The following is a 22,188-nucleotide window of genomic DNA, read 5'->3' as shown; positions in this document are numbered from 1 at the left end:
GAAGGGGTTGAACTGGGTGGAAATGGTTCTGGTCGACCACCTGCACAGATCTGCACTTCTTTATAGAATTTTATGTCAATAGCTCCCTCCTTAAAGCCTTCAGTAGATCGGAATGTTGGATTTTAAATTCACTGAAAAACTTTATTTGATCGTTAAACTTGTTCATGTTAAATCATTAAAATGAAAAGAAACAAAACTTGGTATGAAAGTGTAGCTGAATCCATTGATGCTCTGATAGATCTTTTATGGGTATGATCTTTCAAAACCTTTACATGTAGCATTGTCTTCTTTTCTAAGCCTAATGAGAGAAGGATAATTTTCTTTTTTGATAGAGAGGCAAAAAAGAACAACCGTTATATATGGTTTTGAAGATCATAACCTAATTGTAATCGAGTCTATTTCTAATTTATCCCATCATAAAATAAAAAATTGATAATTGAGAGCACATGAAGTCTCTACATAATATAACCATATCATATGAGATATCATATGGTCCAATAGTGTGTGATCACTTTATATAGGCCTTAAACTTAGACAACATATAATGTGTGATTAAACATATGTAGGCTCATATTATTTATCTAACAATCTCTCACTTGGGCCACATGTGTCACCTTATAATCACGCATTATAACTTTATGGGCTCAAAAACATTGTCTTATCAAATGACATCTCTAACAATCTGCTTCATTGATCATGTCAACATAAAACCAAAGCAGTCTTCATTACAAACATTGTAATTAAACACATCAATGATCATGTATATTGACATAATCAAATGGCATATATCAAGTATGAATGTGAAGCATGAAAATTACATGTAATGTGATCCAAACGTGCCTATTTTCAACTAGGCTTGCCTTATTCTTTAGTGAGATCACAACAAATAAGTATAGAATGAAACTTGAACCTGAACTTTATATTGAAGTAGTAAAATGAAACTTTATTATATTATAGAACGTCCAAATATAAACTCTCACTAAATCAGCATATCATTAAATGATTAAACACCCATTCGAGCAGTATATTCGTGAAAGACCTTGGGTGGCAAACCTTTGGTAAGCGGATCCTTTATTATGGAGTTTATGCCAATATGTTATATAGATATCTAATCATTTTGCACTCTTTCTTTAACAACAAGGAACTTGATGTTAATATGCTTTGACTTTGACGAGTTCCTGTTGTTGTTAGAATATAATACTGTCGAATTATTGTTACAAAAGAACTTTAGTGATCTTTCAACATTATCTATAATCTGCAATCCAGTGAAAAAATTGCGTAACCATATTCTATGATTGGATGCCTCATAACATGCTACAAACATTGTTGTCATAGTGGAAGATACAATGAGTATTTGCTTGACACTCTTCTAAGAAATAGTTCTCTTGACCAATAGAAAAATATAACCTGACGTGAATCTGTGACTGTCTTGGCATCCGGCAAAGTCAGAATCAAAATACCCAATGATCTCTAACTGATCTGACTTTCTATATATGAGCATGTACCCTATTATTTTTTGCAAGTATCGCATAACTCGTTTGGTTGCTTTCCAATGATTCATTCCTAGGTTATTAAGATATTTGTCTAATATCCGAACAATGTATGGTATATCCAGACGTGTACACACTTAAGCAAACATAAGACTCCCTACAACAGATGCATAGAGAATTTTTTTCATATTCTTAACTTCAAACTAGTGTTTTGGGCACTGAGTGAGACTAAACTTGTCTCCCTTAGAAACAGGGGTATCACTTGGTTTACAATTTTTCATGCCAAATCTATCTAAAATCATTTTGGTATAGCTCTTTTGTGATAATCCAAGAATACCTCAAGAATGATCTCGATGTATCTGGATCTCTAATACAAAAGATGTATCACCAAGATCTTTTATTTTAAATTTCTTTGTCAGACTTTTGATTTCGTGCAATATACCTATATCATTACTGACAAGTAATATGTCATCAACATATAAAATCAGAAAAACATATTTACCCCCACTGAACTTATGGTGCATGCATTCATCAACAACATTAATCTCAAAACCAAATGAGAGGACAACTTGATGAAATTTATGATACCATTGATGGGAAGTCTGCTTAAGTTTATAGATGGATTTCTTTAATTTGCAAACTATTTTTTTTGCATCGCTTGAGACAAAATATTCTGGTTGCACCATATATATTGTCTCATCAATGTCAACATTAAGGAATGTAGTCTTTGTATCCATTTAATGCAACTCCAAATCAAAATGAGTCATAAGTGTCATCATAATTCTGAAAGAGTCTTTCGTTGAAACTAGAGAGAAAGTCTCTTTATAATCAATACCTACCATTTGAGTAAACCCTTTTGCAATAAGATGGGCCTTATATCTTTCCACATTACTCATTGAATCCCTCTTGGTTTTAAATATTCATTTGCAACCAATGGGTTTTACACCTTTAGATAATGGAATAAGATCCCACACATCATTATCTTTCATGGATTTAATCTCCTCATGTATGGCATCTATCTACTTTTGAGAATTAGAACTCTCTATAGTTTGATGAAAGCTGATTGGATCATCTTCCCTTAAGTCAGTATCACCCTCATGTTCTTAGAGAAAAACAGTATAATCATCTGGAATTTTTCTTCTCCTCTCTCTAGTTGATTTTCTTAATGGCACTTGTTATTGAATTACTTAAAGTATTACTTGAGGTGTTTCTTGAGGCTGTTGAGTTTGTATTATAGAAAGAAAAATTTAATTTTGAATAGGGAGATCTAGAATATTGCCTTATTATGGATTTGTTGCAACAATGTCAGAAATAGAAATTTGATCATTGTCAACAACAATTGTATGAAGAGAAATAAACTCTTCTTCAAAAGTAATATCTTTTACTTTATCACCCTCATGTTCTTAGGGAAAAACAATATAATCATCTGGAATTTTTCTTCTCCTCTCTCTAGTGGATTTTCTTAATGGCACTTGTTATTGAATTACTTAAAGTATTACTTGAGGTGTTTCTTGAGGCTGTTGAGTTTGTATTATAGAAAGAAAAACTTAATTTTGAATAGAGAGATCTAGAATATTGCCTTGTTATGGATTTGTTGCAACAATGTCAAAAATAGAAATTTGATCATTGTCAACAGCAATTGTATGAAGAGAAACAAACTCTTCTTCAAAAGCAATGTCTTTGATTTTATCACCCCCCCCCCAACTTAGCATCCTCAAAGAAACAAGTATTTTCGGTCTCAAAAAAGGACTTATTCACAGGATCATAAAATTTATAACTCCTAAATTTTTTAGAATACTCAACAAAATAGCAGTTAATCATTCTTGAATCTAGTTCTTTTTATGTGCCCTATATGGCCTAGCATCAACTGGATATCCTCAAATATGAAAATGCTTCATACTAGGTTTTTTGTTTGTCCATATTTTATATGGGGTCTTGGTTACTGCTTTAGTTGGTATCATATTTAATACATAAGCTGCAGTCTTTAATGCCTCTCCCTAGAAGGACTCTGGTAAAGTAGAATAAGAAATCATACTCCTTACCATATCCTTTAAGATCTTGTTTCGTCTCTCAGCAACATCATTCATGTTAAAAGTGTCTTACATGGTGTACTATGGGACAATAACACATTCCTCTAAGAATTTAGCAAAGGGCCCTAGATGTTGTTCACCTGATCCATCATATCTACCATAGTATTCACCACCACGGTCAGATCTGATGCCCTTAATAATTTTGCCAAGTTAGGTTTCAACTTTAGCCTTAAATGATTTGAATACATCTAGGGACTGAGACTTTTTATGAATTAAACATAGGTACCTATAACAGGAATAGTCGTCTATGAACATAATAAAATATTGTTGACTATTCCAAGAAGCCATGGGAAATGACCCACAAATATTTCTATAAATTAGTTCTAAGACGTTTGTTCTTCTTTCGATACCTAATTTTCTTTATGTTTGTTCATTTTCCTTTTATACACTCAACACAAACCTGAAAGGCGGTAAAATCAATAGAATTAAGAATTTCACTCATCACAAGCCTTTTAATTCTTTATTTAAAAATATGACCTAAGCGTTTCTGTCATAATAAAGCAGAATTCTCATTTATTAATTTTTGTTTTGCATCACGAGAACTTGAATGTAAGGTTTCATTATATGAGGCAACAATATTAAGTAAATATAGGTTATCAACCACAGATAAAGAACCGGTCTCAATAATATTTGAATAAAAAAATAATTTAAATTGACTATTTTCAAATAAACAAAAATAACCAGATTTGTCTAATGCAGAAATAAAAACCAAATTATGTTTAAATGATGGTATAATGTATATTTCTTTTAAATCTAAATAACTATCAGACTTTAATAGTAACCTAAATGTCTAGATTGCCTCAACTTTAACTGATTTGTCATCGCCTATATAGATGAAAATTTCAACATCAATTGGCGTTCGACAACTTAGGCAACCCTGCATAGACACACTTATGTGAGTGGTAGCACCAGAATCTATCCAGCAAGTGTGTTTGGATACATAAGTTAAATTAACCTCAGAACAAACCAAAGCAAGAAGTGTACCTTTCTTTTCACACCAAGCATGATATTTGGTACAGTCCTTCTTCATGTGACCCTTTCATTTGCAAAAGAAACAACTGGACTTTAGATCCTGATGTCTCTTCTATTTCTTTTGTGATTGAGGGTCCACTGCAGCTTCCTTATTCCTTTTCTTTTTCTTAAAATTGTTCTTAGAGGCTACTGCCAAGTGAGTATTTTTTGTCTTTTCTTGCTTCATTTCTTCTTCTTCTTGCACACTGTGAGAAATAAGCTCATTAAGAGTTCATTTATCTTTTTAAAAGTTATAACTGACTTCAAACTGACTGTATTGTGTAGGAAGATATATCAAAATTAAGTGCACAAGTAAGTCTTCAGACAACTCTAACTTTAATACCTTTAGTTTTAAAGCAAGATTGGACATTTCTATAATGTACTCTCTAATGTTCCCTTTACCTTTATACCTCATTAAAACAAGACTTGAAAGGAGAGTGTTTGTCTCAGTTTTTTTATTTTTAGCAAAACTCTTTTAGATTTCCTCAAGGAACCTCTTGGCATTAACTTTTTCAAACATAGTGCCTCTAAAGGTTTTTAAAATTGCACATTTTATGATCATAAGACTCATGCGATTGGATCAATCTTACTGCTTATGGTTCCTTTATACTCAATAAAACTCCTATATGTAAGAGCAGGTGGTTGATCCTCTCAAAGTACATGGTCCAGATCCATGCATCCGAGAACAATCATAACATTCTCTTTCTAATTTTTAAAATTAGAGACATTCAAAACATGGAACAAATTTATATTTGTAGATATCGTAAAAGCAAAGGTATTAACTGAATCAAAAACAAAACAAGCTTACAATTAACATACATATTCACATGCATTAACATAAATAAATATATTTAAATTATGGTGATCCTCATCACAAGATACACATCACAACATTAACATTCAGTTTTTAGACAGGAATGTCAACTTATAGGTGGTACTCATATCACTGTAATCAAACATAAACAATTAATCTTGTCAAACAACGAGCCTTTCTTTGGATCGACTCCTTATTCATATGAAAAATCGTACAATCATTTAATATTTATTACTGATTATATATATAAGCTCGACCAAATAGTAATCTTTCTTTGTGTCAATCACTATTCACATGAAACACAAATATATAAACATCTCAATATATATATATATATATATATATATATATATATATATATATATATATATATATATATATATATATATATATATATATATGGGCTCAGCCAAATAATAATCTTTCTTTGGGCTGATCACTATTCGCATGAAACCCAAATATATAAACATCTCAATATTCCAAACAAGTCACTTTGGTAACATGTTGTTTCAATCAACTCGTTTTAAAATATCAGACCCTTATCCTGAAAAAAAAAATACCATAGTTCAAATATGTCAATACATGCATATAAACAAAAAGAAAACATAACTTTAATCTGTATAGGGTCAAAAAGTAACCGAAGACAACCCTTTAAAGTGACCCAAAATGCATACTTAACGACCCTAAATCCAATAATAAAATCCTTAATTTTTTTTTATTATGAGTTTAAAGGCACATGTGAAAGGGTTCGGCTCACCGGGTTGAAACATACCCATCTGGCGGGTCAAGTCTGACCAGACCCGGCACGGGTCAGACCTTACCCGACCCGGTAGGGTCCCAACAGAACATGACCGGGGATGAGGCTGGACCATCGAGTCAGATCTGACCAGGCCCGACTCATGGGTCAAGTCAAACCTGACCCGGCACAGCCAGGCCCCACCCGACCAGGTTCGATCCCCGCAACTGAATGGGGATCGAACTAGGTCGCCCCCCCGAATAGAGACCGAAGTCGGTTGTTGTCGTTGGGTGGAGGTCGAACATAGCCCTGGCTGCCGCCCCTTGCTCACATGGCGGTGGTTGGGTTAACCAGATGCTCGGACCATCATCGATGGGCACCGATCGACGTCCGATAAGGGTGATCAGGAGGCAGCCTGTCAGCGTCCCCGTCTGATGGTTCGAAAAGGGGAGGGCTTCATGGCCCTCCCTCTCGTTCGGTGATCCAAAAGGGGGAGGGCCGAACGGCCCTCCCTCCCATTTGAGTGCAGTCGAATGACACAAGGAGGGTCGTTTGACCCTCCTTCGCCCGTGCCCAGCCATCGAACAAAAAAAAAGAGAGGAGGGAGAGGGGTTTTTGATCCCTCACCGAAACTGGTGAGTGACCGAACAACTGTCCGGTCCTTTCCCTCCCTACAAAAATCGTGCAGGCACCCTGATGGTGCCTATGCCAAAGACTGTTTGGTGACCCGACCAACGAAGCAACCCCCCCCCCCCCCCACACACACACACATACACGATGGATCATCGATCCCAACAAGAAATGCCAAATAGCATCACTGGCCATGGCAAAAAATAAATTTTTTATTTAATGGCCCCTCATGCAGGCGATCGAAAGGGAAAACCAAATCTGCTGGGATCCCGATGATTTAAAAAACAAAAAAATATATAATGACAAAACTGAATATTTCAACGATTCAACAAGAACAAGGTACTCTAATACCAATTGTTGGATTTTAAATCCACTGAAAAACTTTATTTGATCATTAAACTTGTTCATGCTAAATCATTAAAACGAATAAAACAAAACTTGATGCGGAAGCGTACTTGAATCCATTGATGCTTCGATAGATCTTTCAAAGATATGATTTTACAAAACCTCTATATGTGACCTTTCCTTCTTCTCTAAACCTAATGAGAGAGAGACAATTTTTTTTATAGGGAGGCAAAAGAGAACAACCACTATATATGGTATTAGAGACTATAACCTAATTATAACCACCTTAGAGTCTATTTTCAATTTAGCCTATCATAAAATAGAAAATTAACAATTGATGGCACATGAGGTCTCAATACATAATATATTCATACCATATGAGATATCATATGGCCCAACCGTATGTGATCACTTTATATGGGCTTTAAGTTGGAGTCACCCATGTAATGTGGGTGTTACCCACATTAAGGACTCCCGTAAAGGTGTCCCTATCAGATAAGCTCCACGAATTTGGAAGGGAACAATTATGTAACTGTTACCTAATAAAGATTGATGCTATAAAAGGGGTTGTTGATGAGAGACCCCAAAATATAGGGAAATCATATGTGATTTCCATTGCTAGGATTGGATCCCGCTTACCATCGCTGAAGGTGCATGCGCTCATTGGAGGGCATCGATCGGTTGAGGAGTCGAACATCCCAGAGTCGCTGATTCAATTTTACTTACCGACTGTTTGCAGTTCGGCATGGCCGCTCCAGGTATGCCATCGTTCTTCTTTTGCGCAGGCCCCAACATTAGGTTATGGGCCCACACAACGCTTTTTCGTTGTGCGAGCCTGTTGGCATTTTTTTGGCGATTGTCGCCAAGGGGAGATAGTGTTTTCTGGCAGCCCATCACCGCAAGGCGACGTGGTTCATCGGTATTCGGCCATCAGTGGAGTAGAGTCATTGTGGGGCGATGTTGGTTGCAAGCAGCGACAACCGGACATATAAAAAAATATAGAGTTGGGGTTTACCTGCGTCATTGGGTTGCAGGGAGGCCAACCAGCGCTGGGGTTGCCTCGGATTGTCGTCCGGGGGGGGTTGTTTTTATCATATCGCCGACATCCGTACGACGACGTGCAACAACAAGGGTTTTAAAACCCCCCTTTTTCCCATTCTTTGTTCCATCTATCATCGGGTTGTGGGACTTTCTCGCCGACGTCTGCAGGATGCCATGGGTGTGTCATCGGAAAGAGGCATCCTTCGCTGGCCGCTTCACCAGTGTCGTGGTTCATCCGGCATCACGCAGCATCCAGGGCGACTAAGCCCTCTTTCTTTTTTTATTTTTCTAGTTTCCCCTCTACTGTCGAGTGAGGTGGGAGGAGCGTCTCCGACAGGGCTTCGGTGTGGGTCGTCGCTCAAGCGACGTGGGTCATCACTCAAGCGACGTGGGTCACCGTGAATCCTGAGAGAAACCCTTTTGGCATCTCAGGATTTGTAAACAAAAATTGAGTTTCTGTTTTTAACGCTGGAACCGAATCGGGTCTAATATTTTTGACCCAACGATAGGCTCGATCCAAACCCATTCAGAGTGGATCAGACCTAGACCCATAATGTTTTCGAGTCTGGGTCTGATCCGGAAAGACCAGGTCCGACCCGGATTATGGTTGTATCAGCTTAGACCCAGATCCGGTATGTACCGGATCAGACCCAGATTTGGTTGTATCGGGTTTGGTTCGTGTCAGGTTCGACCCAAATCCGATATGTACCGGGTCAGACCTAGATACGGTTGTACCGGGTCAGACCCGAATTTGGTTTGTACCAAGTCAGACCTGGATCCAGTTAAAACCAAGTCAGACCCGGATCCTGTGTATACGGGGTCAGACCCAGATTCGATTGTACTGGGTCAAACCCAGATGCAGTAAAGACCAGATTAGACCCTGATCCAGCTTATACCGGGTCAGACTCGGATCTAATATGAACCAATATAGGATCCTATCACTATTTGATAATGAACCGGATTTGTGATTGATTTGGCCCTTTTCGAAACCGATTTAGAACCATTTTTGACCGGTTCTTTCTAGTTTTTCATCAGTTCTAAGATGCTAAGACCCTGTTTTCATAAATATAAGAAGATACAAGAATTTTGGCATACAGTTATAGGGTTTTATGAACTTTTGTTCATACTTGACACTAGTTCATAAGGTTTAGAACCAGTTCAGACCCTTGGATTACCGATTCGAGGCTATTTCAGATCGATTTAGGGTATTTTCAGACTGGTTCTTGCTTATGGACCCTAGGTTTTACCCACTTAAGCTTGACTTTTGTTATTGTTCATGCATTTTATTTATAATTATGCATGCATAAATGAATGTATAATATTGACATCAAGGATAACAAGATGACTTAGTGAATTCATGTCACCAAAGTAATTGAATACACGTATGTTGTCAAATTTTTTGTTCTATCATATAGCTTTAGCTAATATTATTGTTGTACTTAGATTCATGAAATGATAAACGACCCAAAGGTAGTTTTATAGTATTTGGAATTTAGGTAGGGTAAAATGAGGCAAATGTGTTGAGATACATCGCACATGTGTATCCAAAGGTACAATGTGTTGATGGTCTAGCTTCACATGAGCCTTAGTTTTACCAATTGTGGTCGGTAGGCATAGTGATTATGCGTGTCGGGGCTCTTACCAAAGTAGGACTCCGATGACCCCCTACACTCACCCCAAAATAAGCATATTTAGGGCCTTTTATTTATTGCTTTTTCATCAGTTTTGTCTCATATATGTTTTCTTTTAATACATGTCTTTTGTCATGAAGTTTCTAGTTCTGTGATTCTAGATAGCTCAAGTCCTATTCATTTTTTTGATAGATCTAATTTTAGTGACTCAAAAGAAATTGTTCTTTTCATATTAGGGTATATGGATCTAGATTTGGCCTTAAGAATGGATGAGCCTACTGTCCTAACAGATCAAAGCACTGCTGAACAAAAGAGTGCTTTTGAGAAGTGGGAGCACTCGAATAGACTTAGCCTGTTGTTTTTACAATCTAAAGTGACTAAGAATATTCGCAGTGCTATCCCACAATGCAGGACAGTGAAGAAATTCTTAAATGTCATTGAGGCACAGTTTGTCAGTTTCAATAAGGCTAAGGCCAGTACCCTAATATTGAAACTCATAACTATAAAATATTTTGGAAGGAGTAATATTCGCCAGCACATTTTGGAAATAAGGAACATAGCGTCTTAGCTGAATGACATGAAGCTAACCATTTTGGATTCATTCATAGTGCATTTGATTCTAGCATCCTTATCTTTGAAGTATGGACCTTTCAAAATCTCTTATAACACACATAATGATGAATGGACATTCAATGAACTTATGTCCAAGTGTGTTGAAGAGAAAGAGAGATTGAAATGAGAGAAGGTGCAAAGTGCACATATGGCTTCTCATGGATCCAAGGTAGGACAAAAAATAATGTATTTAAGAAAAATGCTAGGAAAAAGTCAGCAGAAGATAAGATATCTCAAAGCAAGCAACCCGATTCTACTTCCATAAAGTGCTTCTTTTGCAAGAAAAAAGGACACAGGAAGGCGAATTGCATCAAGTATAAAAAATTGTTAGAAAAGAAAGGTAATTTATCATTTGTTTCTCATGAATATAATTTATTACAAATTCCTGAAAATAGATGGTGGATTGACTCTGGTGCTACTGTTCATATTTTCATCTGTCTACAGTTGTTCATGAACAAAAGCGAACCGATAATGCATGAGAAGAGCATCTATTCGGAGAACAAGATGTGTTCGCATGTGAAGGTTGTTGGGACATGCAAGATCAATTTAGATACATGCGTAGATTTGGATCTTCATGATATCTTTTATATTCTATCATATAGTAGAAACTTAATTTCAATTTCAAGATTGGATAAATTTGGATATTGCTTTAAATTTAAAAATTCTAAGTTATTCATTTACAGAAATTCTATTGAAATTGGTTCTGCATTAGTTCATGATGGTTTGTACAAACTAAACGTGAAGATCCAAACTTAGGAGTCTCTGACTTCTAAATACGCATTGGTTAAGATTAAACGTAACATGATAAATGATAAATCCTATATGCTTTGGTATTGAAGCTTGGGTCATATATCTGAAAAGAGAATAAAGAGACTCATAAATGAAGGGATCTTGAAATCTCTAGATTTTACCGATAATGACTTGTATGTTGATTGCATAAAGGCTAAGCAAACAAACACATATAAAGAGGGTGTCAAACGTAGTAGTGAGATATTAAAAATAATCCATACGGATGTATGTGGACCATTTACCCCCTGTTACACATGCAAAAAATATTTTTTCACCTTTATTGATGACTATTCATGGTATATGTATCTCTACTTGATTTACGAAAAATCTGAAGTTTTTTAGATGTTTAAGAAATTTAAGAAAGAAGTAGAGAAACAAACCGATAAAGTTATTAAAATAGTCAAGTCTGATAGAGGTGGCTAATATTATGGTAGGTTTACTGAGATGGGGCAAATAGAAGGATCATTAACGCGATTTCTCAAAGAGGAAGGCATTGTGTCTCAGTATACCATACCTGGTAGTGCCTACCAGAATGGTGTAGCTGAAAGAAAAAATTGTACGCTTAAAAAAATGGTCAGGGCCATGTTGAATTATTTAACACTTCTCATGAAGTTGTGGGGTGAAGCCTTAAGGACTGTTATGCATATTTTGAATAAGGTTTCTACAAAATCTGTGCCTAAAACTCTTTACAAGTTGTGGATAGGTAAGAAACCATCATTGTCTTATATGCACATATCGGGATGTCTTGCATAGGCTAAGTTATATAACCCCCACATTAAAGCCTTTGATCTAAGAACAACCAGTGAATATTTCATTGGTTATTTAGAAAGAAAAAAAGGATATATGTTTTACTGTCCATCTCATTTACCACAGATTGTTGAAATGGATAAGGCAAAATTCCTTTAAGATGGTTCAGTAGGATTAAGTGCACTTCAAAACCTTGGTTTTGAAAAAATACAGGATCCAGTTTCACTACCTATTAAGAAAAATACTAAAAGATACCATATTGGTATCCCTAATGATAATGTGGTTGATCACCCGGTTGTTGATGCACAAATCCAAAATGAACCTATTATGAATAATGCAGAAGAGCATGAACATGATAAACATGTTCAATCTAAATTCGTAGAACGACATGTTTGGAGATCCACAAGAATTAGGAAATCTGCCATACATCCTACTATGTGGTGTACCTTCAAGAGCCTCATGATTTCATAGAGATAGATGATGACCCATTGACTTTTATGGAAGCTATTGAAAGCAAACAATCTTTGCACTAGATAAAAGCCATGAAAGAAGAGTTGGACTTTATGACTAAGAATCAAGTGTGAGATCTTATCGAGTTACCTAAAGGAGTAAAACCTATAGGGTGTAAATGGGTCTTTAAGACAAAAAAGGTCCAAAGGTGACATATAGAGACATAAGGCAAGATTGGTTGTCAAAGGGTTCACGTAAATGGAGGGCATTGACTATAATAAGACATTTTCTCCTATCTCAACTAAGGAGTCAATGAGGATAATTTTGGCCGTCGTAGCTCATTATGACTTAGAGCTACAACAGATAGATATGAAAACAATATTCCTCAACAGGGATCTGAATGAAGAGGTATACATAAAACAACCTCTTGGTTTCTCTAAAGATGATTGTTTGGTTTGCAAGCTTAACAAATCAATATATGGACTTAAACAGGCCTCCCGACAGTGGTATATTAAATTTTCCCAAGTCATTGTGACTTTCGTATTTACAAAAAATATTATTGATCAATGTATATACCTTAAGGAAAGTGGGAGTAAATTTATTATATTGATGTTGTATGTGAATGACATTTTGCTGGCAACCAACAATATAAAGTTACTTAAAGAGACAAAACAGTTTCTTGCATCACATTTTGATATAAAGTATATGAGTGAGGTTGCTTATGTACTTGGCATAGAGATTCGTCGACACAGAGAAAAAGGTTTTGTAGGCCTCTCCCAAAGATCCTACATAAATAAGATATTAAAGTGGTATGAGATGGAGAATTGTTCTCCTCGTACAACACCCATATCAAAAGGTGACAAATTGAGCCTAAAGGATTGTCTATATAACGAAATTAATAAAGCATAAATGAGTGTTTATCCATATGTGTCAGTTGTTGGCAGCTTGCAATACGCGCAGACTTGTTCAGGTCCATATATCTCTTTTGCAATAGGGGTGTTTGGTAGATTTTAGTCTAACCCAGGCATATTCTATTGGAAGGCTACTAAAAAAGTTTTGCGGTATTTACAAGGGACAAAAGACTATATGTTGACGTATCATAAGGTTAATCACTTCAATGTCATTGGCTACTAAGATATAGACTTAGGAGGATGTCTTGATAGTAGAAAGTCTACTACTAGGTATGTCTTCTTACTTGCTGGGGGAGCGATCTCTTGGAGGAGTGGGAAGCAGATGACCACTGTTGCTCACACCATGAAGACAGAGTTTATAGCATTGTACGAGACTACTTTGCAGGCCATATGGTTGAAGAACTTCATATCACAGTTAAAGGTGGTTGATTTCATTGATAAGTCACTGAAGGTCTACTGTGATAATGAAGCTTTGGTGTCCTTTTTGAATAACAATAAGAGTATTATGTCATGTAAGCATATGGAATTAAAGTATTTTGTTATTAAATAAAAGACAGAGAATCATCTAGTGCATATTGTTAATATTGGTACTAAAGAGATGATTGTTGATCCTCTTACTAAAGGGCTAGCATCGAGATTGTATTCCGAACATGTATTGAGGATGAGCTTGTTAAACTCATTTTGACATATGCATATGAATAAAGTGATTACATACAGTTTTGATTCTCATTATGGTTGTTTGTTGTTAATCTTATAAGGATTAGAGATTTAACTAATGATCTATAGAATAGATTTTCAAGGCCAATCAATTCATCAAGCGATTCTCATAAGGTATTCGATCGAGGGTTTATTGTTGGGACAAGTGAGAGAATGTTGCAGTCACCCACGTAATGTGGGTGTTGCCCAGATTAAGGATGCCCGTAAAGGTATCCCTATCGGATAAGCCTCACGAATTTGGAAGGAAACAGTTATGTAACTGTTACCTAATAAAGATTGATGCTATAAAAGGGGTTGTTGATGAGAGACCTCTGTGCAGAAAAATACAAGAAAATCATATGTGATTTTCATTGCTGGGATTGGATCCTGCTTACCATCATTGAAGGTGCTTGCGCTCATTGGAGGGTGGCGATCGATTGAGGAGTCGAACATCCCAAAATCACCGATTCAGTTTCACTTGCCGGTTGTTTGCAGTTCGACATGGCCGCTCTAGGTATGCCATCGTTCTTCTTTTGCGCAGGCCCCAACACCTTAACCTTAGACCGAATATAACGTGTGATTAAATATATGTAGACACGGTTTATCTAAGAATGGAAATCACTCTTATTCTCGAGAAGAATGTTGTTAATGATATTTTGGATCTTTACTTTATTTCTGTTCTTGGAGCTATGTATAAGGTCCTGGCCAATAGACTAAAGGGTTGCATCGAGAAGGTCATCAGTCCCCCACAATGCATGTTCATCCTAGGGAGGAAAGTTCAAGATCGTGTGGTAATGGCCAATGGGGCCATCCATTAACATCTCTCTCTCTCTCTCTCTCTCTCTCTCTCTTTTTATGCTGAAAGTCGTTCTTTCAACTCTTCCACCTATAGTTTTTCCAAAATATGGGTTTCGGCAAATGGTGGTGCCAATCGATCGAGGCGATATTATCGGTTGGTACTCCTACAATCAATATCAATGGTTCTGCCAATGAATACTTTGCTCTGCATCATGGCCTTGCCGCTATCATCTCTGGCAAGCATCGTGCTCGGGATTCATTAATCCTGCATGCTTCCTTGGTCACGACTTCGCTCTACTTTAGTTTGCAGATGATTGTTTGCTGTTTGGAGAAGCCACTATCCCTCAGATGTGTCGATTCGTCTATATATATCCCATAAGGCCTTTGCTTTTGTCTCAGGGTTGTGCATAAACGAAACACAATACGAGCAGCTCATCCTTTTCAATTTTGATGCCTTCACTACCGCCGTTGTTGGGGTGCTCTTTGAAGTTGCCCGCTACGTAATTGGGTCTGTCTTGCTATTGACAATCGTTTATCACATGGCATGTATCAAGTGCGCTTTCCGGGGACCTTCAGTGGTTACGTCCTCTCTATTTTCTGGCTATCCTCGCCTTTTTCATGATTTGTTGGCCGAATCCTCTTTGGCCAACCTTCCCTAATGTAAACCCCCGACTTCTAAGCTCAATATAAATGATTTTACCTTTCTCGCTCTCTCTCTCAAAAAAAAAAACTAAGAGAGATACGCTAAGTAACAACAGTAGAAAAAAACTAATTATGATATCTAGAGTTCAAATTACATGTCAATGATCTTATGATATAAATAAGCATGCCCGCTTCCTGTTGTTAGGTCCAGTTGCAATCATTTATTTCTACCTTCACTGGCATTTTATTTATCTACCTTCACTGGCATTTTATTTATCTATCTTCACTGGCATGGTACCGGTGATTAGCCTGGTGGATATGCTTTTGTGGGCCAGGCTGCCAAGGTTTACTATGTAGATAAGGCTGATAAACGAACCGAGTAGCTAGTGACTTGGCTTTGTTCAGCTCGTCACGAACTCTTTCATGATCGGTTAATATAGCTAGCCCAGCTTGTTTAGCTTAAACAAGTTAAGCCTGAATACAGGGTGTTCAGCTCAGCTCGGGTGAGCTCATATATACATATTTTGTGTAATATATATTTTAAGCATAATATATAAAGAGAAGAATGCATAAAATATATATACAAATTGAAGGATGCATGCATAGAAAATATATACAGAAAATATGAACTATTAAGTATATATATTACGTGACATGTTTTTACACAAGCAGCTCGTGTTTAGCTCATCTCGTTCATGGATGAGCATTTCAGTTCTTTCGGCTCATTTACCAGCCCTATATATGGAGGTGGGTTAGTGAGTCCTATTCTTATGAAAGTTTCTTATCATTGAAAAGACACACACATCCACATATTCAAGAGAGTAGGATTTAAGTTCTATTTAAAATAATATAATATATAGTTCCCCAGTTTTTATCTTGAAAAACAATAAACTATATCATAAACATATCTTATTTATAAGGATTTCAAAAGATGGTGAGAGTCTTCTAATTCTATAACATGATAAAAAAGGGTAATTTCATTGTTCTTTGTTCTCCTATACTAGCTAAATAAAAAAGCAACCACCGAGAGAAGGATATATATGTGCAATTAAGTATGTTTGGCATGGTTGGTTGGTTAGGAATAGGCCCTTGGATTTTGTTTTGTTTTTTTACCAAAAATACTTTCTCAATTGAGAAATTTTAATGGGTTTAAGGCCATATGAACAACTAGAAAACGTTTTCTGTAATAGTAGGGAATCAGGGAAGATGTTTCACTTTCTCGCAATAGTAGGGAATTTTTATCTATTCATAGTTGTCATGTAGAATTTGAGCCTCAGATTACAGGTAGAGGAACAAAAGAAAAATATAATTCATTGTGCAGTGAAAACATTCAAACTAAACTTCTATAGTGATGATATGTTTTTCTTCATTTAGGATAAGGGTATCTTTTGTGGAGAATTTTTCCAGTGCTATTAAGGAGTTTTAGAACAATTATAGCTTGCAATTTAGTAAAGAGAGAATTATTTTTCCTTCCTTTAGTTGGTCAATTCCCGTCTTCCACCCTGCCTATCATCTGGCTCTATTCAATGATGGGAAACCTTCACATTTATCACATCACTGAATGAAAACTTTTAGAGTATTTCCTATCAAGCATTTGGGGCCTCTGTTCTTTTATGAACAGCTGAAAAGTAGATATTGTGCCTTGTTGATTAGAAAGATCCAAAGTAAAACAGGATCTAGAGTAGTGGGTTATTATTTATGTCTAGCTGGTAGGCTCATAAACATATTGGATGATGCGTTTTAAGCTGCTCTGTAAAATGATTCAAGCATTAGAAGAAACAATACGATTAATCTTATAAAATAAACATCATGAACAACGTCATTTTCATTTAATTAATTGGGAGTAATTAGTGTTCAATGATCTAACATGCTGCGATATTCATGCATATCAAAAGTATTGTATGAGATCTTAAAAACAATTGCCGTCTTATTCAATTTTTCAAGTAGTTCATGGTTCAAATTATGCAGACCAAATAGCTGGACCTTTGTGAGTTAATGAAGCTATTATATGAGATCCTATAGTAGTTCATCGTTCAAATTATCTATGTCGAGCAAATAATTGGACCCTTTGTGATTTAATGCAGCTATTCAAATGTTTCATTTAGGGATGGCAGTGGAACGGAGAAAAAAGGGGGATCCATCCAAACCCGTCCAGTTTGGATCGGGGACATAAAACCGGGAATGAACCGGGGATGAAGGTGGACATCAAAACCTGTATGGGGATGAAGGCAGGGATGGACTTACTCTTGCCCCCACTCCGCCCCGTCCACATCCCTGAACCCTGTTAATAAAATGATTAATATACCCTTATATATTATAAAATCTTTATATATATATATAACCCTAAACCCTTCCTCTCCTTATTTTCTTCTTATTCCTCTTAAAATAAAAATAAAATTATTTTGATATGGGAAAGGGGATGAGGATGGATCCCCGTTTACAATAAAAAAAATTGAACCATTTAGATGGCATGTCTGAATTATGACTGGTCCTATTATCAATTCAATTTCACCATTAACATGATATTTATAGATTTCATGCTTATAAAATGAGTTGAAATTAAGGTGTTAGCATTTTATGGCAACAAAATTATTCAAAACTGACAATAGGATCAAAAGTTATGGCCAAAATAAATCATCCTATTTGAGAAAATAAGATTTTTTAACTCCATTACTGATTTGTCATTGTATGGATGGGGCTAAAAAATTGATTTGTTAACCTCATATTGTCTTACCTTGTTCGACTCGTTTTTGCGTGAAGATCTGTCTCTATCCTAACCTCGTTTAACCTACCAAACATATAGAAGTCTCTCTCAAACCCATTGGTTTGTCGTCAAAGGCCAATCAAAATCAGTTCTAAATAGAACGAGCAAACCAATTGTACTTTTATCAGAAAACAGTCAATCAATCAAGAGACACCTTGTATAGTACTTTGATCTGGACATAGAATTCCAAAGTCTGCAAGAAAAGCTACAATCAGGACTGCTTGTCCTTAGGTCAAATCATCTAGACCCCGAGTTTTCATGGTGAGATTTTAACTTTAGCTTAGGCTGCACTATGCCCATATAATTGGAACACTGCCAATAGCCTAACCTAGTGTTGATACTGGCCTTAGGTGCATCTTACTGGTCTTAAACCCTCTAGAACCTTAGCTTAGCTGAAACTATGCCGAATTGCCATCACTTGCCACGATCTAGAAAGGGCTACTTAAGCTAAAGGTGAGATTTGTTTCTTATTTTAGCTTTTTTTTTCTCATTTACAAATTTGAGATGTCTTTCCTTTTGTTTTTTTTCATGCTTTTGAGCATTGGTGGTGCTTACACACCATTGAAGCTCACTTACTTTTAGAGTCTGAATCCCAGGTAATGAGCAATCAAATTGAAGAGTTGAAGCTCCTGTCAAAGCGAAATCCCTGCTCAATGAAAGATGAAAAGCCATCAGCTTGCAAAGTGAGGTATCGCAATCTTTTCAAATGACACTCTCCGTCAGCTTCTTTCATATAATGTTACCATTTTCAATAGGAACATTGTAGGACATTTTTGTCCAAGCTTTTCTTTATTCCTATTTTTTTCCCATTAACAATCATGATGGACAATCCAGAACTTTCAGTGGTCACTAGATCAACCACCAAGCAAGGTATACAATCTACTCCAACAATATTGATGATTTTCTATTTGTATCATGAGATTTCTCTTATATTTTTTATTTACTTGTTTTCTTCATAAAGTAATACTTGCTATATGTTTTATGGGATAAAGTTTGCTACTCTCAAGGGTTTTGTTATTTTTTTACATCTGATCCTCTAGATATAATTCGGAACGAGGAGATACGTAAGAAGGTAGGTGTTGCACCCATTGAAAATAAGATGCGAGAGAATCGTTTACGGTGGTTTGGACATATTCGGCGAAGGCCTAATGATGCTCCAGTTAGAAGGTTGGAGAAATGGGAAAATATATTAGTTAAAAGAGGTCGGGGTAGGCCTAGAAAGACTTGGATGGAGATGATAGGAAAGGATATGAATGCTTTGAACCTCACCGAGGACATGGCATTGGATAGAAATGATTGGAGGAAAAGGTTTCATGTGGAAGACCCAAAATGAATTTCTTTTTTTGGTTCATATGGCTGACCCCAATTGTTTTGGGATGAAGGCGTAGTTGTTGTTGTTGTTGTTGTTGATCCTCTAGATATAATCTTTTATTGCTTAATTTACTTGTTTTCTTTGTAGAATAGCACACATACCTAGTCATACTCATCACCTTGCACCAGGGATTCGATCCTGAGCCTTCAGCTTGACACAGGACCCCGCTTACCACATGGGATACCATAAGGCACTTTCTATTCTTACTATATATAAACATGATATACTTGCTTGACTTTATAGGGATTGGCTCTTGGATTGTCTGATTTTAACAAATATATAGGTCATTATAAGTTTTAAAAACAGCCAAAAAATTTTATAAATATTCAAGGCTAAAAATTATATTTGTCATTGGAGAAACATGATCCAGGTGGCCATTTTTAGCAAATTGAACATGCCTGACTAGGGGGTGCTAGGAATCCAAACTAGGGTGGGCACAAACACTAGGGATAAATGGTATGGGTTTGAGTTGGATATCCAACAAATCCAACCTGTTTAGTGACTTTAGTCGGATTTGGTAAAAAAAAAAAAAATATAATTGAGAAATTGAATTTTATCCAATCGTATGTGGATACAGATTCAGTTTTTTTAAGCATGATTTGATCAGATCCTAAACATATTTCAAAAAGTTGCCACTAAAGATATGTTAATGTTAGGTCACCACCAGGATGAGTCCCACAAGCCTTTTCAATGCCATTTGTCATGCATCTAAATGAACGGCATTGAGGGTAGCAAAATAGATGGTTTTACATTTGTACAAGCACCCTTTTGTTTGGTGGGTTTCTGAGAGTGCCGTCCATCTTGGCAATGAACGGCATCCAAGGGGCTTAGACGCTTTTATGTCCAAGTAATTATCATTTGTTATTGGCCTTACGACTAAGGGCATGAATTAGGGTTTTCCTTATTCCCATGAGTTAGAGATGTGGGCTACCCTCTTAATGGAGGGGGGCAGCCTCTACGTGGCACTACTTGGTTGGACAATCATTGGATCTGCTCTCCATGTATTAGGGTCAATGGAGCTCATGTTGGATGTGTCCACCATGGTTTTTTCTGTTTAATATATTTTCTTAAAAAAAAAAAGTGTACCATACTCATGTATGTTTCTCTTGCACAACTTGATAGATTGCCACCTTAAGTCTATTTGATAAGAATGTGACGCTGAGCAGAAGAGTTGGGTCCATAAAGGATCCATTTGAATTTGTTTTAGATTTTAGATTTTGTTTTGGATCTTTGTTCTTTCTGGATGATTCATATTGTTATTGTTAGGATAAGTTTTATCTTTTGAAGAAGTTATCTAAATATGTTAATTAATTTGATTATAATTATAAAACTCTCCTCTATAAAAAGATGAGAGATCTAAGAGGTCATAGAGATTCGATATAAGAATCTCAGTTTCTTTCTTGTTAAGTTTTCAGTTATTTTATTAATTTTTATTTATTTTCTTGAATTTCTCATATTTTTCTGCTTTTCTAAATTCCCGAACGTAAAATGAGACTTACATAGATTTTTTCGTAAATCAAGCCATCTCAATTTACATCCTAATGTCCTGATAATGACAAGCTCATCATACACGTCCTTCGACAACTCCCATGCCTGTGTAACATTTGAACAGCTCTCATCACTGGCATTGCTGCAATTTGCATCAATTGATTTTTGTACTACTAATACAATACATATTGCTGCAGCCATAAAGTCCGCCAATGCTACACACTCCTGCAAGAACTCGGTTTCCAAACAGGGAAGGACCACGAGGGTGGCCAAAGCTCAGTTTCAGGGGGACTGTTTGGTGGCAAACCAGGAGTTGAAGAAGAAAACCCCAAACTCAATGAGATTGCCAAACAACTATCTGAGCTTCACCTGTCTTACTCTGATCACAACGTGCCTGGTTCTTTCTTATTGTTCAACCATCCTCCTCATGAGTATATCGAGCTTCCGCTTCCTTGTTCATCATCATCATCATCGTCATTGTCTTTCACTGTTTCTCCTCCAAGCAAGTTTACTTCTAAAGGAAAGCATCAACGTTGAAGACAAGGAATGGACAGTTTAGTTTTTTCTTTGCTACATGTATTTTTTTTCTTAATCTGAACCTGCAACTATACTTATTGTTTCTTCGTACTTCACCAACAGGAACACTAAGAAAGAATCTCTACTAAGCTCATTATTTGCTTAAAATATGAGTTTTCACACTTATAATTGAATTGCCTAGTATGGGACCCTCCTATTTATATTCACAAAGGTGTCTCTTCCTTTTGTAGAAAACAGCTAATGTGTGAATGTTAAAAGACACTTAACCACCATTGAGAATCACTAGAACCCTAAGAGTTGCAATTCTTGGACTCTAGCACCCATTTACCAAGAGGTGAAACCTTTGGTTGTAGCACCTCTTGGCAAGATGCCAAGAGATGCAACTTATGCCAAAGGTAGCAACTCTTGAGCTCTATATAATATGGGTGGCATTACATCAATGATGTAAGCCCAACAGTCTCTCATTTGACCCATATTAATATGCCTCGCTTTTCTATTGATCACAAGGTCCCAATGGTATGGACCATGGCTGCGAATACTCTTATAACAAGTACATCTTTCCATGTATCACAGAACCATTAGTTTCTTAAGATC

The sequence above is a fragment of the Nuphar pumila genome, chromosome 15, assembly GCF_984573655.1.
Source record: "Nuphar pumila chromosome 15, dmNupPumi1.hap1.1, whole genome shotgun sequence".
Taxonomy (NCBI): domain Eukaryota; kingdom Viridiplantae; phylum Streptophyta; class Magnoliopsida; order Nymphaeales; family Nymphaeaceae; genus Nuphar; species Nuphar pumila.
Note: the sequence above shows the minus strand (reverse complement) of the source record.